This window comes from Elaeis guineensis, chromosome 7 (assembly GCF_000442705.2).
Source record: "Elaeis guineensis isolate ETL-2024a chromosome 7, EG11, whole genome shotgun sequence".
NCBI lineage: Eukaryota > Viridiplantae > Streptophyta > Magnoliopsida > Arecales > Arecaceae > Elaeis > Elaeis guineensis.
Window position 1 is genome coordinate 3,014,116 of NC_025999.2, and position 12,523 is coordinate 3,026,638.

The following is a 12,523-nucleotide window of genomic DNA, read 5'->3' on the forward strand; positions in this document are numbered from 1 at the left end:
TCCCAATTCAGTTGTTATTTCCACCATGGATTTAAAGAGTTAATCAATGTGATTTTTCAGTGGGCACTGGCGACAGAAGTACAGAGAATCTGCTATGATGAATGCTTCCATCAACCAGCTGGACGCCATGTAAGCCTTCTTGCAGGGTCTCTAGGTTTCCCACAGTTCACCCCAGAACCGAGATATATTTTCTAGGTTTCCCACAGTTCACCCCAGAACCGAGATATATTTTGGACAAACGATCCAAATATCCATATGCATGTATAAATATCAAAATGATTAATAGATGATCAAATTATTTATCTATTAATATAGATCTATAAATAATTTAAATATTTATCTTGTCACGCTTCAAATTCGGACATAAATGATCATGCTATCGAAGGATAGGATCCACGATAACACGAAGCCAAAATTCATTTTCTTAAATATAAAAATAGGTGCATCATAAATAAAAGTAATAATAAAGTTCAATTCAAATATTTAATTAAATCAAAATTGGTTCAGAGCATCTAAATTTAAAAATAAAAAAAAATAATCCAAGCCTCAAAATTCATAATAACTACAATCCATAAACATAAACTGAATTTTCAGTACAAAATTTCCAAGCTTGCTTTGCTGATCTACAAGCCTGAATTCTCTTTTTATCAGTCCTAGCCTTATTTCTCTGTACATGAAAAATAAAATAAAAAGAATATGAGCTACACTAGCTCAGTAGGTAGACTTCCGCTTACTTACCGGATCAAGCATAAATTTTCTATGATAATGCATCATTTAGCAAATAATAATTATTGTAAAAATAAATATTTCATAGAGTATATAATAAAATAAGTTATAAGCTCATCATGCATGCATAAATCATGTATATTTCACAATCATAAATCATAAATCATTTCCGTCGTGTATTCGTGTCATGTTTCAAAAAATTGCTCACAGATGTTCGTGCTAAGGTTACTATTATACTTGTGACAGGGTCATTTTTCTTAATCGACAGAGTTCTTAATTCATTTGCCAACTTTATACCCACTGACAGGGCCATGTTTCATGTGTATGCTAACTCCGGATGTCGACCTTCCCGAAGAGATTCGTTCATAGCTATCTGAGAGCCTTTGAAGTTTTTATATCTTTTTCTTAAAACATACGTATACATAAATGGAAAGAAACAATGAAATTCATACTTCATAATCATGCTATTTTCATAAAATATATTTATGAAATCAATACTCATAATAAAATATAATTTTTGACTTTACATATGCTGATCCTTAATTTATGAAAAATATGATTTCATCTGTAACAATTCTTTGCATAAAATATGATCATTTAAAAATAAATAAGGAGCATAAGATCCACTTACCTCGATCGTCCTAGATCTTTTAATTTTCCTTAAATGAATCAGAGAGTCCTATTTAAAATATTAAATCATCATTAAATTTTATTTTATATATTTAATAAAATTACATAATATAAGAAGATAACTGACTTGATGATCAGTCCAATAAATCTCCTCTTCGGCTCTAAATCGATTCAAGATCATAGGTCCCTAGGAGTGAAAAAGATGGCCTAATAGGAGATCCATAGGACTTCTTAGAGAGAGAAAGGAGGAGAGAGAAAATTTTAGAGAGAGAAAGGAGGAGAGAGAAATTTTAATTTTAGAGAGAGAAATCAATGGTTTAGATTTAAGAGAGAGATGAGAGAAATTTTTTTTTTCTTTCTTTTTCCCATGGCCTTCTTTGGATGAAACAGGGGACCTAAAGGTCCCCTTAACTTTGACTGGCCGATCATGGCCATACCCTGCACGGTGGTGGCCGACGGCGAGGGGCGGTCCTCCCGAGCTCGGAGAGGCCAAGGCCGGCGGTCGGCGGTGATCGTTGGTGCCATAAAAATCAGAGAAAAGAAGAAGCCGAACAGGAGCTTTCTTCTCCGACGAAATCCGATGACACTTATTGCCGGCAGTCGTGCCCACAGGTATGAAAAAGAAGGGAGAGGAGAGAGGAAGAGGAAAGAGGGACTACCTCAAGCTCCAGTGACCATGCCGGCGAAAAATTGCGGTGAGCACGAGTCGAGGGGCCGCGGCTTCAATCGGAGAAATCGGGGAGGAAGAGAGGGAGAAAGATCGGTGAGGGATTCTTAGGAAGGGAGAAGGCCTTTTTATAGAGAGCCCTAGGACCTCTGGTGGTCCTAGGACTCCCGATCCCATCGAGGCTCATCGGAGAAGAAGACTCTTATCGGGAGTCTTCTTCCCGATTTCTCTCTTTTCTTTTCTTTTTTTTTTTGATGGGCTTCTGGGCTGGGCTTAAGGCCCAAAGATCGATTATTACATTCTACCCTCCTTAAAAAAAATTTCGTTCTCGAAACTTAATGTACCTTTATTTTCAAATAAGTGAGGATATCTTGACTTCATATCATCTTCAAGCTCCCATATAGCTTCTCTCTCTTCATGATTACTCCAATGAATCTTCACATATGGAATGATGCACCGTCTTAGAACTTGCTCTTTTCGATCAATAATTTAGAAAAAAAATTCTTCATAGGTTAAGTCTTGATGAACTTGCAATGGCTCATACTTTACCAATTATTTGGATCAGGTATAAACTTTCTCAGTAGTGAAACATGAAAAACATTGTGCACTTTGGATGAATCTAGTGGTAAAGCTAGTTCGTAAGCAACATCTCCTACTCGGCTCAAAATTTCAAAAGGTCCAATATATCGCGGACTCAGCAGGTCATGTCTCCCAAACCTCATGACACCCTTAGTAGGTGATACTTTTAGAAAAACATGCTCACCGACCTAAAATTCTAATTCTCTTCTTTTTCTATTTGTCCAACTCTTCTGTCTATCCTGTGCTGCCTTGAGTCTTCTCTTGATCAGATAAATTTTTTCTCTAGCATCTTGAACTAACTCGGGACCTATTAATTTCTTTTCACCCACTTCATCCCAATACAGAGGAGATCTACACTTTCTTCCATATAGGGCTTCATAGGGTGCTATCCGGATACTAGAATGAAAACTGTTATTATATGCAAATTCAATCAGTGTCACATGATTATCCCAATATCCTCCGAAATCAAAAGTACAAGCTCTTAACATATCCTTAAGAGTTTGAATTGTCCTTTCAGATTAGCCATCGGTCTGAGGATGAAAAGCAGTACTAAGCCTCAATTCTATCCCCAAAGCATCTTGAAAATTTTTTCAAAATCTAGATACGAATCATGGATCTCGATCAGACACAATACTTATTGGAACACCATGCAGACATACAATTCTATCAATATACATCCGGGCTAACTTATCAAGTGGAGTACCAACTCGAAAAGGTAGAAAGTGAGCTGATTTAGTAAGCCGATCAACAATCACCCACAATGCATCATTTTTTCTTACTGTCCTTGGAAGTCCTATAATGAAATCCATCGTGATATGCTTCCATTTTCATTCTAGTATCTCTAATGATTTTAGCAAACCAGCAGGTCTTTGATATTCGACTTTCACTTGCTGGCATACCAAGCATTGAGATACAAATCGAGTTATCTCCTGCTTCATTCCATTCCACCAGAAATATTGTTTTAAATCTCTATACATCTTTGTACTATCGGGATGAAAGGAGAAATAAGATTTGTGGCTTCTTCCAAAATTTTCTTCTTTAGTTCAGGATCTCCTGGTATACATAATCTGTTCCCAAAATAAAGAGTTCCATCTGTATGTAGCCTAAGCTCAGTTCATAACCCTTTCTCCATGTCTTTCTTAAACTGACACAAACGAATATCATTTTGTTGGGCCGCTTTTATCTGTTTGATCAATGCTGATTGTACCATTAAATTGGCTAACACATTCTTAACATCGGTATAAGTTACTTCAATTTGCAAATCTTTAAGATCCCTCAAAATTTATTGCTGAAAAGATAGCAGTCATCACATTTGCTGAAGACTTCCTACTAAGTGCATCTGCCATCACATTGGCTTTTTCAGGATGATATTTAATATTTAGATCATAATCTTTTAATAGTTCAAGCCACCTTCTTTGCCTCATATTCAGCTCTTTTTGCGTAAATAAGTATTTTAAGCTCTTATGATCAGTAAAGATTTCACATGATTTTCCATATAAATAATATCGCCAAATCTTTAAAGCAAAAATAATAGCTGCTAACTTCAAATCATGTGTCGGATAATTCTGCTCATAGATTTTTAGTTGTCGAGAAGCATAAGCTATGACCTTATCGTTCTACATCAATGTACAACCTAATTTCTTCTTGGAAGCATCACTATAAATGACAAATCCTCCATTATTAGATGGTAAAGTAAGAACTGGGGCAGATATCAATCGTTACTTCAGATCTTGAAAACTCGCTCACATTCACTGCTCCATTCAAATTTTATTCATTTCTGAGTCAAGCGGGTTAGAGGAATTGCAATTTAAGAAAATTTCTTGACGAATTTTCTATAATAACCAGTCAAGCCTAAGAAGATTCTAACTTCCGTCACATTAGTCGGACGAGGCTAATTTACCATGGCTTCTATCTTCTTTGGATTGACTGAGATTCCTTCTTTAGATATTACATGGCCGAGGAAGACAACACTATCCAACCAGAACTCACACTTACTAAGCTTGGCGAAGAGCTTCTCTTCTCTCAAGGTCTGAAACACAATCCTCAAATATCTCTTATGTTCCTCTATACTTTTAGAATAAACTAGGATATCATCAATAAAAACAACAACGAATTGATCTAGATACGGCTTGAAAATCTTGTTCATCATATCCATAAAAGTAGCCGGTGTATTGGTTAGTCCAAAAGGCATTACTAAAAATTCATAATGGCCATATCTGGTTCTGAATGCAGTCTTAGGTACATCTTCATCTCTAATTCTTAGTTGATAATAGCTTGATCATAAGTTAATTTTGGAGAAAACTTGTGCACCCTGAAGTTGATCAAATAAGTCATCTATTCGAGGAAGAAGATATTTATTCTTTATGGTTACCTTGTTCAACTCCCGATAGTCAATGCATAAATGCATGCTCCCATCTTTCTTTTTCACAAAGAATATAGGAGCTCCCCAGGGTGATATACTTGATCGAACAAACTTTTTATTCAAAAGTTCTTGCAGTTGATCCTTTAATTCTCATAATTCTACGAGAACCATCCGATAAGGAGGTTTTGATATAGGTTCGATCCCTGGTGTGATATCAATTTTAAATTCAACCTCACGATCTGGAGGCAGCCTGGGTAGTTCATCTGGAAAAATATCAGAAAATTCTTGGCCAATTGGGATATCGTCCAACTTTATCTTTTCCTTCTCGGCATCCACTGCATGGGCCAAAAATGCTTTGCATCCTTTCCTCAAAGCTTTTCTTGTATTTATGATTGAGATAACACTCAAAGATTATTTGGGTTCTGTATTATAAACTTCGCCTTGAAAGAAAAATTATGGTTCATCCAGAATTTAAAATATCACTCTTTTTCTAAAACAATCAATATGAGCATGGTACGAAGATAATCAGTTCATCCCAAGAATAATGTCAAAATCATGCATATTTAACTGAATCAAATCTGCTGCTAATTCTTTTTTTTTCTATTTGGATTATGCAATTCTTAAAAATAATGTTAGCAACAGTAATACTTTTAAGAGGTGTGCTAACATATAATGGTTCATTTAATTTCTCAGGCACACAATTCAAAGAAGTAGCAAACTTGAGAGATATAAAAGAGTGAGAAGAGTCGGAATCGAATAGCACACAAGCATGAATAGAATTGACTGGGATAATACCTGTCACCACTTGATCACTTACGTTGGCCTCCTGTTGGTTTAAAGCAAACACTCGTGCATTCTCTTTCTGTTTTTGATTAACTGGTTTGTTAGGTCTAGAGTCATCTTTTTTCTTATTTAGGCAATCACGAGCCATATGTCCTTTCTCGCCACATAAGAAGTATGCTTCTATCCTCTTGAGATAAGGTCCATTATGATTTTTTTCACAGTATGAGCAGGATATAGATTCTTTCTTCTTATCAGAGTTATTATTTTCAAAATTTTTCTGCTGATCCTTTAGATTTTCTACTGATCTCGATCTCTTCCTATCTCCTCTTTCTAGATCTGATCTTTTCAATTCAGACTCCACTTTCAAAGCTCGCTCCAGTACGTCTTTGTAGTTGTTGAAAATATGAGAAGACAGACGGGATCGAATTCCATATCTTAGATCTTGTTCGAATCTGTTAGCTTTACTCCTTTCGAACTCCATAAGCTGGGGGCAGAAGTGGCCTAGCTCATTAAATTTGTTAGCATATTCTAACACTGTCATATTATCCTTTTGCTTTAAGGCTAGAAACTCTTTTTTTTTACCAATCTCATTGTCCCAAAAAAGTACTGATCATAAAATATCTCTTTGAACTCTTCCCAAGTGAGTTGATCATTATTATGCCCATAGACAGCTTTTATTGCAGTCCACCAAAACTCAGCATTCCCTTTTAACATAGGAATGGCTAATCTGACCTTCACATTCTCAGGATACTGCAGGACATTAAACATCTTCTCCATCTCTCGAATCCATGTCTCTGCAGTCATAAAATCAGATCCACCCTCAAATAGAGGTGGGTTGAGCCTTCTGAATCTCTCATAGTATGACTCCATAGATAATGTAGGTCGAGGAGCAGCTTGTGCCTGCTGCTGGATAAGCTGAGCCACCACTTGACATACACCAGCAATATCTGTCTGAGTGGCTGGTGCATCAGGAGCCCGCTCAACTGGTTGATTGGCAGCTCCCCGTGACGTCAATCTTGCTCCCTTGTCCTAGCAACCATATTTACCAAGATCTCGTCCTCCCTGTCGCTCATCGCTTCCTAGTCAAATGCTAACATTATTACATTTTTTATAACAGAGCTGTAGTATGGTTAATAAATTTTTTTTATCCTTCTTTATTCATTTAAGTCAGAGTCTAACTATACGTAACCTAACTACCCACTGTTAGGTTTTAAGTTCTACCCATGATTAAACCTATCACTCTGATACCATAAAATGTCATGTCCCAAATTCGGGACATAACACGGCCATGCTACCGAGGGATGGAGCCCACGATAACACGAAGTCAAAATTCATCTTCTTAAATATAATAATAGGTGCATCATAAATAAAAATAATAATAAAGTTCAATTCAAATATTTAATTAAACCAAAACTGGTTCAGAGCATCTAAATCCAAAGGTAAAAAAAAAATAATCCAAGCATCAAAATCCATAATAGCTACAATCCATAAACATAAACTGAATTTTTAGTATAAAATTTCCAAGCTTGCTTTGCTGATCTCCAAGCCTGGATTCCCTTTTCACCAGTCCTAGCCTTATTTCTCTGTACATAAAAAAGAACACAAAAAGAATATGAGCTACACTAGCTCAGTAAGTAGACTTTCGCTTCCTTACCGGATCAAGCATAAATTTTCTATGATAATACATCATTTAGCAAATAATAATTATTATAAAAATAAATATTTAATAGTGCATATAATAAAATAAGTTATAAGCTCATCATGCATACATAAATCATGTATATTTCACAATCATGAATCATAAATCATTTCTGTCATGTATTCGTGTCATGTTTCAAAAAATTACTCACAGATATTCATGCTAAGATCACTATTATACCTATGATAGGATCATGTTTCTTAATCGACAGAGTTCTTAATTCATGTGCTAACTTTATACCCATTGGCAGGGTCATGTTTCGTGTGGATGCTAGCTCCGGATGTCGACCTTCCTGAAGAGATTCGTTCATAGCTATCCGAGAGCCTTTGAAATTCTTATATCTTTTTTTTAAAATATACGTATACATAGATGGAAAGAAACAATGAAATTTATGCTTCATAATCATACTATTTTCATAAAATGCATTCATGAAATCAATGCTCATAATAAAATATGATTTTTGACTTTACATATGCTGATCCTTAATTTATGAAAATATGATTTCATCTATAACAATTCTTTGCATGAAAATATGATCATTTAAAAATAAATAAGGAGCATAAGATCCACTTATCTCGATCGTCCTAGACCTTTTAATCTTTCTTAAATGAATCAGACAGTCCTATTTAAAATATTAAATTATCATTAAATTTTATTTCATATATTTAATAAAATTACATAATATAAGAAGATGACTGACTTGATGATCAATTCAATAAATCCCCCCTTTGGCTCTAAATTGATTCAAAGTCATAGGTCCCTAGGAGTGAAAAAGATGGCCTAATAAGAGATCCATAGGGCTTCTTAGAGAGAGAAAAGAGAAGAGAGAAAATTTTTAGACAGAGAAAGTTCAATTCTAGAGAGAGAAATAATGGTTTAGACTTAAGAGAGAGAGAGATGAGAAAAACTTTCTCTCATATATATTTTTTTCTCTTTTTTTTTTTTTTTTTTCTTTTCTTTTTCCCGTGGCCTTCTTTGGTCGAAACAGGGGACCTAGAGGTCCCCTTGCCTTTGACCGGCCGATCACGGCCATACCCTACATGACGGTGGTGGGCGGCGAGGGGCGGCCCTCCTGAGCTCGGAGAGGCCAAGGACGGCAGTTGGCGGTGACCGTCAGTGCCATAAAAATCAGAAAAAAGAAAAGGCCAAACAGGAGCTTTCTTCTCCGATGAAATCCGACGACACCTGTCGCCGGCAGTCGTGCCCACAGACATGAGAAAGAAGGGAGAGGAGAGAGGAAGAGAAAAAGGAAGGAGGGACTACCTCGAGCTCCGGTGACCACACCGGCGAGAAATCACGGTGAACACGAGTTGAGGGGCCGCGGCTTCAATCAGAGAAATCGGAGAGGAAGAGAGGGAGGAAGACTGGTGAGGGGTTCTTAGGAAGGAGAAAGGCTTTTTTATAGAGAGCCCTAGGACCTCTGATGGTTTTAGAACTCCCGATCCCATCGAGGCTTATCAGAGAAGAAGACTCCTATCGGGAGTCTTCTTCCCGATTTCTCTCTTCTCTTTTTTTTTTTTTTGATGGGCTTCTGGGCTGGGCTTAAGGCCCAAAGATCGATTTTTACACATCTATCTGCATAGGTCACAAAATAACCGCATGAATAATCCGAATATTTATTTATCTATATAGATCTTAAAATAATCTTATGAATAATCTGAATATTTATTTAAAATAATCCATTCATCTGCTAGCTTTGAATATTCATTCGGGACAATCTAAAATTTATCTTTCCACACACACTTAAAATAGTAATATCTACCATTTGAATTATTCAACCATTGTGCAGATCTTAAAATTAGAATAGACTAAAAGATGAAGTAGATACTTCCGTCAATTCAAGTGGTAGATAAACGTCGTTTGCTGATTTTTTCCAAAGGATTAGTTTAGAACAATTTACAGTTTGCAAACTTTAAAATTTTTAAAGTTGATAGGTGTTTTAAAATTGGCCCAAAATTGAGCGTAATATATATATATATATATATATATATATATATATATATATATATATATATATATATATATATATATATATATATATATTGACCTGTTCTGATGCTAGATAATGTCCATGGATTTTTTGTAAATTTGTCGAACTTCCAGTGCCCTAATCTTTACATCACGCACCCTTGAACATCGGGGAAACCATACAATTAACGATATTAATTATACGTTAAATAATGACTTCAGAAGTGACGTCTGACCGCAGGGCAGTCATGATCTTTGAAAACCTCAGCATCCGAATCCATCCCTGAGCCCTTCGTTTTCTTCCTCTCCCATTCTTCACCCGCCCTCCCGACGAAAGGACGAAGCCTAGCAGTACATCATAGTCCGGTTTCGCCCCTCCGGATTCCAATCCAAAAAGCTCCTCACGGGAGAGAAGTCTCATTTCCTGTAAGCCAGAGTCCTCCTTGACTCATGATCAATGTTGTTGGGATATACCGACCGACCCTGATGCCGACTCACCGACGGGTTACGACGCCGATCCATCCTCGTCGTCGACTCACCGACGGGTCCCGATGCCAACCCATCCTCGAGGATGGACCGACCGATTTTGCCCGTCTGACGACAGGCAACGCTAACGGTAACTACTGATCATGCCCGGTCGGAACGTGTCGGCCTAACAGGCCAACACTGCCTCCAATCGCCTGAAAGCCGATCTCACATCACCGACTCCCTGTCGGCTTGGACAACCAGCTTCCGACCTCTACAGGCCTTTCTGGATGCCGAACGAGCGGCGTGGACTGCAGTCCTATCAAGGACATGCCGTGCAATCGTCAGGGGGCGTTGTCCTACAGAAACCTAGGACGCTGTCCTGCCAAGGATGCGAATTAATGTCTAGGACCTGTCAGCTCGTCAACGACGTGACAACCCCCGACGATTTGACAACTCTTCAGTTGTCTACATCACCGATGGCGGGACCATACCACCTTCTACTATAAAATGAGGTAAGACAGCAGCTTGAGGGGGGTTTTCCCCCTCTCGCTCTCTCCACCGCTGAGTCCCCTGATTCCTCTCTACTGTTGCCTAGTCTCCTCTCTGACTTAATCGTCGGAGGGTCCCCACCGGAGGCATCTCCGGTCAGTGTGGACTTTCCTCTGCAGGTGCTCGTTCCGATGACCAGGCGACGAGGGGATTGGTCGCAACAGGTTTGGCACGCCAGGAAGGGAGGGTACGATCGGCGTACGACCTCCATAGAGTTCGAAGAACCTTTTCGAGATGATGAGGACAAGGGCTCAGTGGTCGAGAGCCACCGGATCGGCGAGATGCTCTTCCCGTCGGGGAGAGGCTTCTCCACCACTCCCCGCCGCAGAGCCTAGCTCTCCCCATCCTGCGGTGACCACGGAGACGCAGATCGCAGCGATCGTGCGGCAGATGACCGTGTTGACGGACGTGGTCAAAAGCCTTCAACCCACCCGGTTGCCGCGCTCGCCGATGGAGCAATCAGCGGCGCGTCCGATGCCCTCCAGAAGCAGTCGCCGATGCCTGCATCGGTCTCCGTCTCCTCCTCGGGAGTGGCTGTTGCAGTGCTCCCACTGAGAGGAAGAGAGGCGACCACGGCATGATGCCCGCGATCTCGACGACTGACCCCTTCCCAGCTGGAATGAGCAAGGAAGGAGAAGCGGCTGCGAACACTGTCCGCCTCCCTCTCGGATTCATCAGGAGACTCCACCCCCGGGGTCTCTCAGCATCGATGGGCCGACGACTACGAACGTAGGTTTGAAGAAATCGACCGTCAGCTTGCCCAGTTGCAGGTGGACGGACAGAAGTCCTCGAACGACGTCGACTTTCAGACCGCCCAACCTCTCTCCCGACTCATCCTCGACAAACCGATCTCCGGTCGGTTCAAGATGCCACACGTGGAGCCTTACGACGGCTCCACCGACCCAATTGACCATCTGGAGAGCTACAAGGCTCTTATGACAATCCAAGGGGCAACCGATACTCTTCTTTGCGTTGGCTTTCCCGCCACACTTCGCAAAGCAGCTAGGACTTGGCACTCCGGCCTTCGTCCGAAAAGTATCCACTTTTTTGGGCAGCTCGAGCACTCCTTCGTGGCCCACTTCAGCACCAGCCGGAAGCCACCACGAACTTCGGACAGCCTTTTCTCCCTCAAACAGGGAGAAAATGAGATGCTCCGATACTTCATGGTATGATTTAACACGGCCACGCTTGAGGTCGGGACCTCAATGAAGACATGGCCATCTCGGCCATGAAGCGGGGGCTGAGGGCATCCCGATTCACATACTCCTTGGATAAGATCCTCCCCCGGACGTACGCCGAACTGCTGGAGCACGCGTACAAATACATGCGCGCAGATGAAGAAGCTTCCGACCGGCACCTGACCGAGTCCAAGGGCCCGAAGGAGAAGTGAAAGAAGGGTCGGGCGCCTGCCGAGCCTAGCAGGCCCCCGACCGACAGTCGGGTCTCACCCCCGCAACGAAACCAGAGGTCGCCTCGACGGTGGAGTCCAAGGCTGACGCACCCCAGGTATGACTCCTATACTCCTCTCTCTGCTCCTCGTGCATAGATTTTGATGGAGATCGAAGGAGAGGAATATCTGCGACGGCCTCCACCTTTGGAGGCAAAGGGCCTCGACCGACGAAAGTACTGCCGATTCCACCGGGGCCATGGCCACACCACCGAGCAGTGCATCCAACTCAAGGATGAGATCGAGGCCCTCATACGCCGGAGATATCTCGGCAAATTTTGGAAGAACCCGCCGACTCGGCCCGTCACCGACCGACGACCCCAGCCGACTGAAGAAGCAACGACTAACCAGCCTACGGCCGGGGTCATCAATATGATCTCCAAATGACTGGGCCCGGGGACGACTGCTGGAGGGGAGCCGACGAAGAAGCTGCGCCCGGATGATGTAATTACTTTTACAGATGAAGATGTTCGGGGTATCCAAACCCCCCATGACGACGCTGTTGTTGTCTCGACAACAATAGCAAATTATGATGTAAAAAGAATCTTTGTAGATAATGAAAGTTCAACGAACGTTTTATTTTACTCGACTTTCTTCCGGATGTGACTGTCGGCCGATCAGCTCAAGAGAGTCTCTACGCCCCTG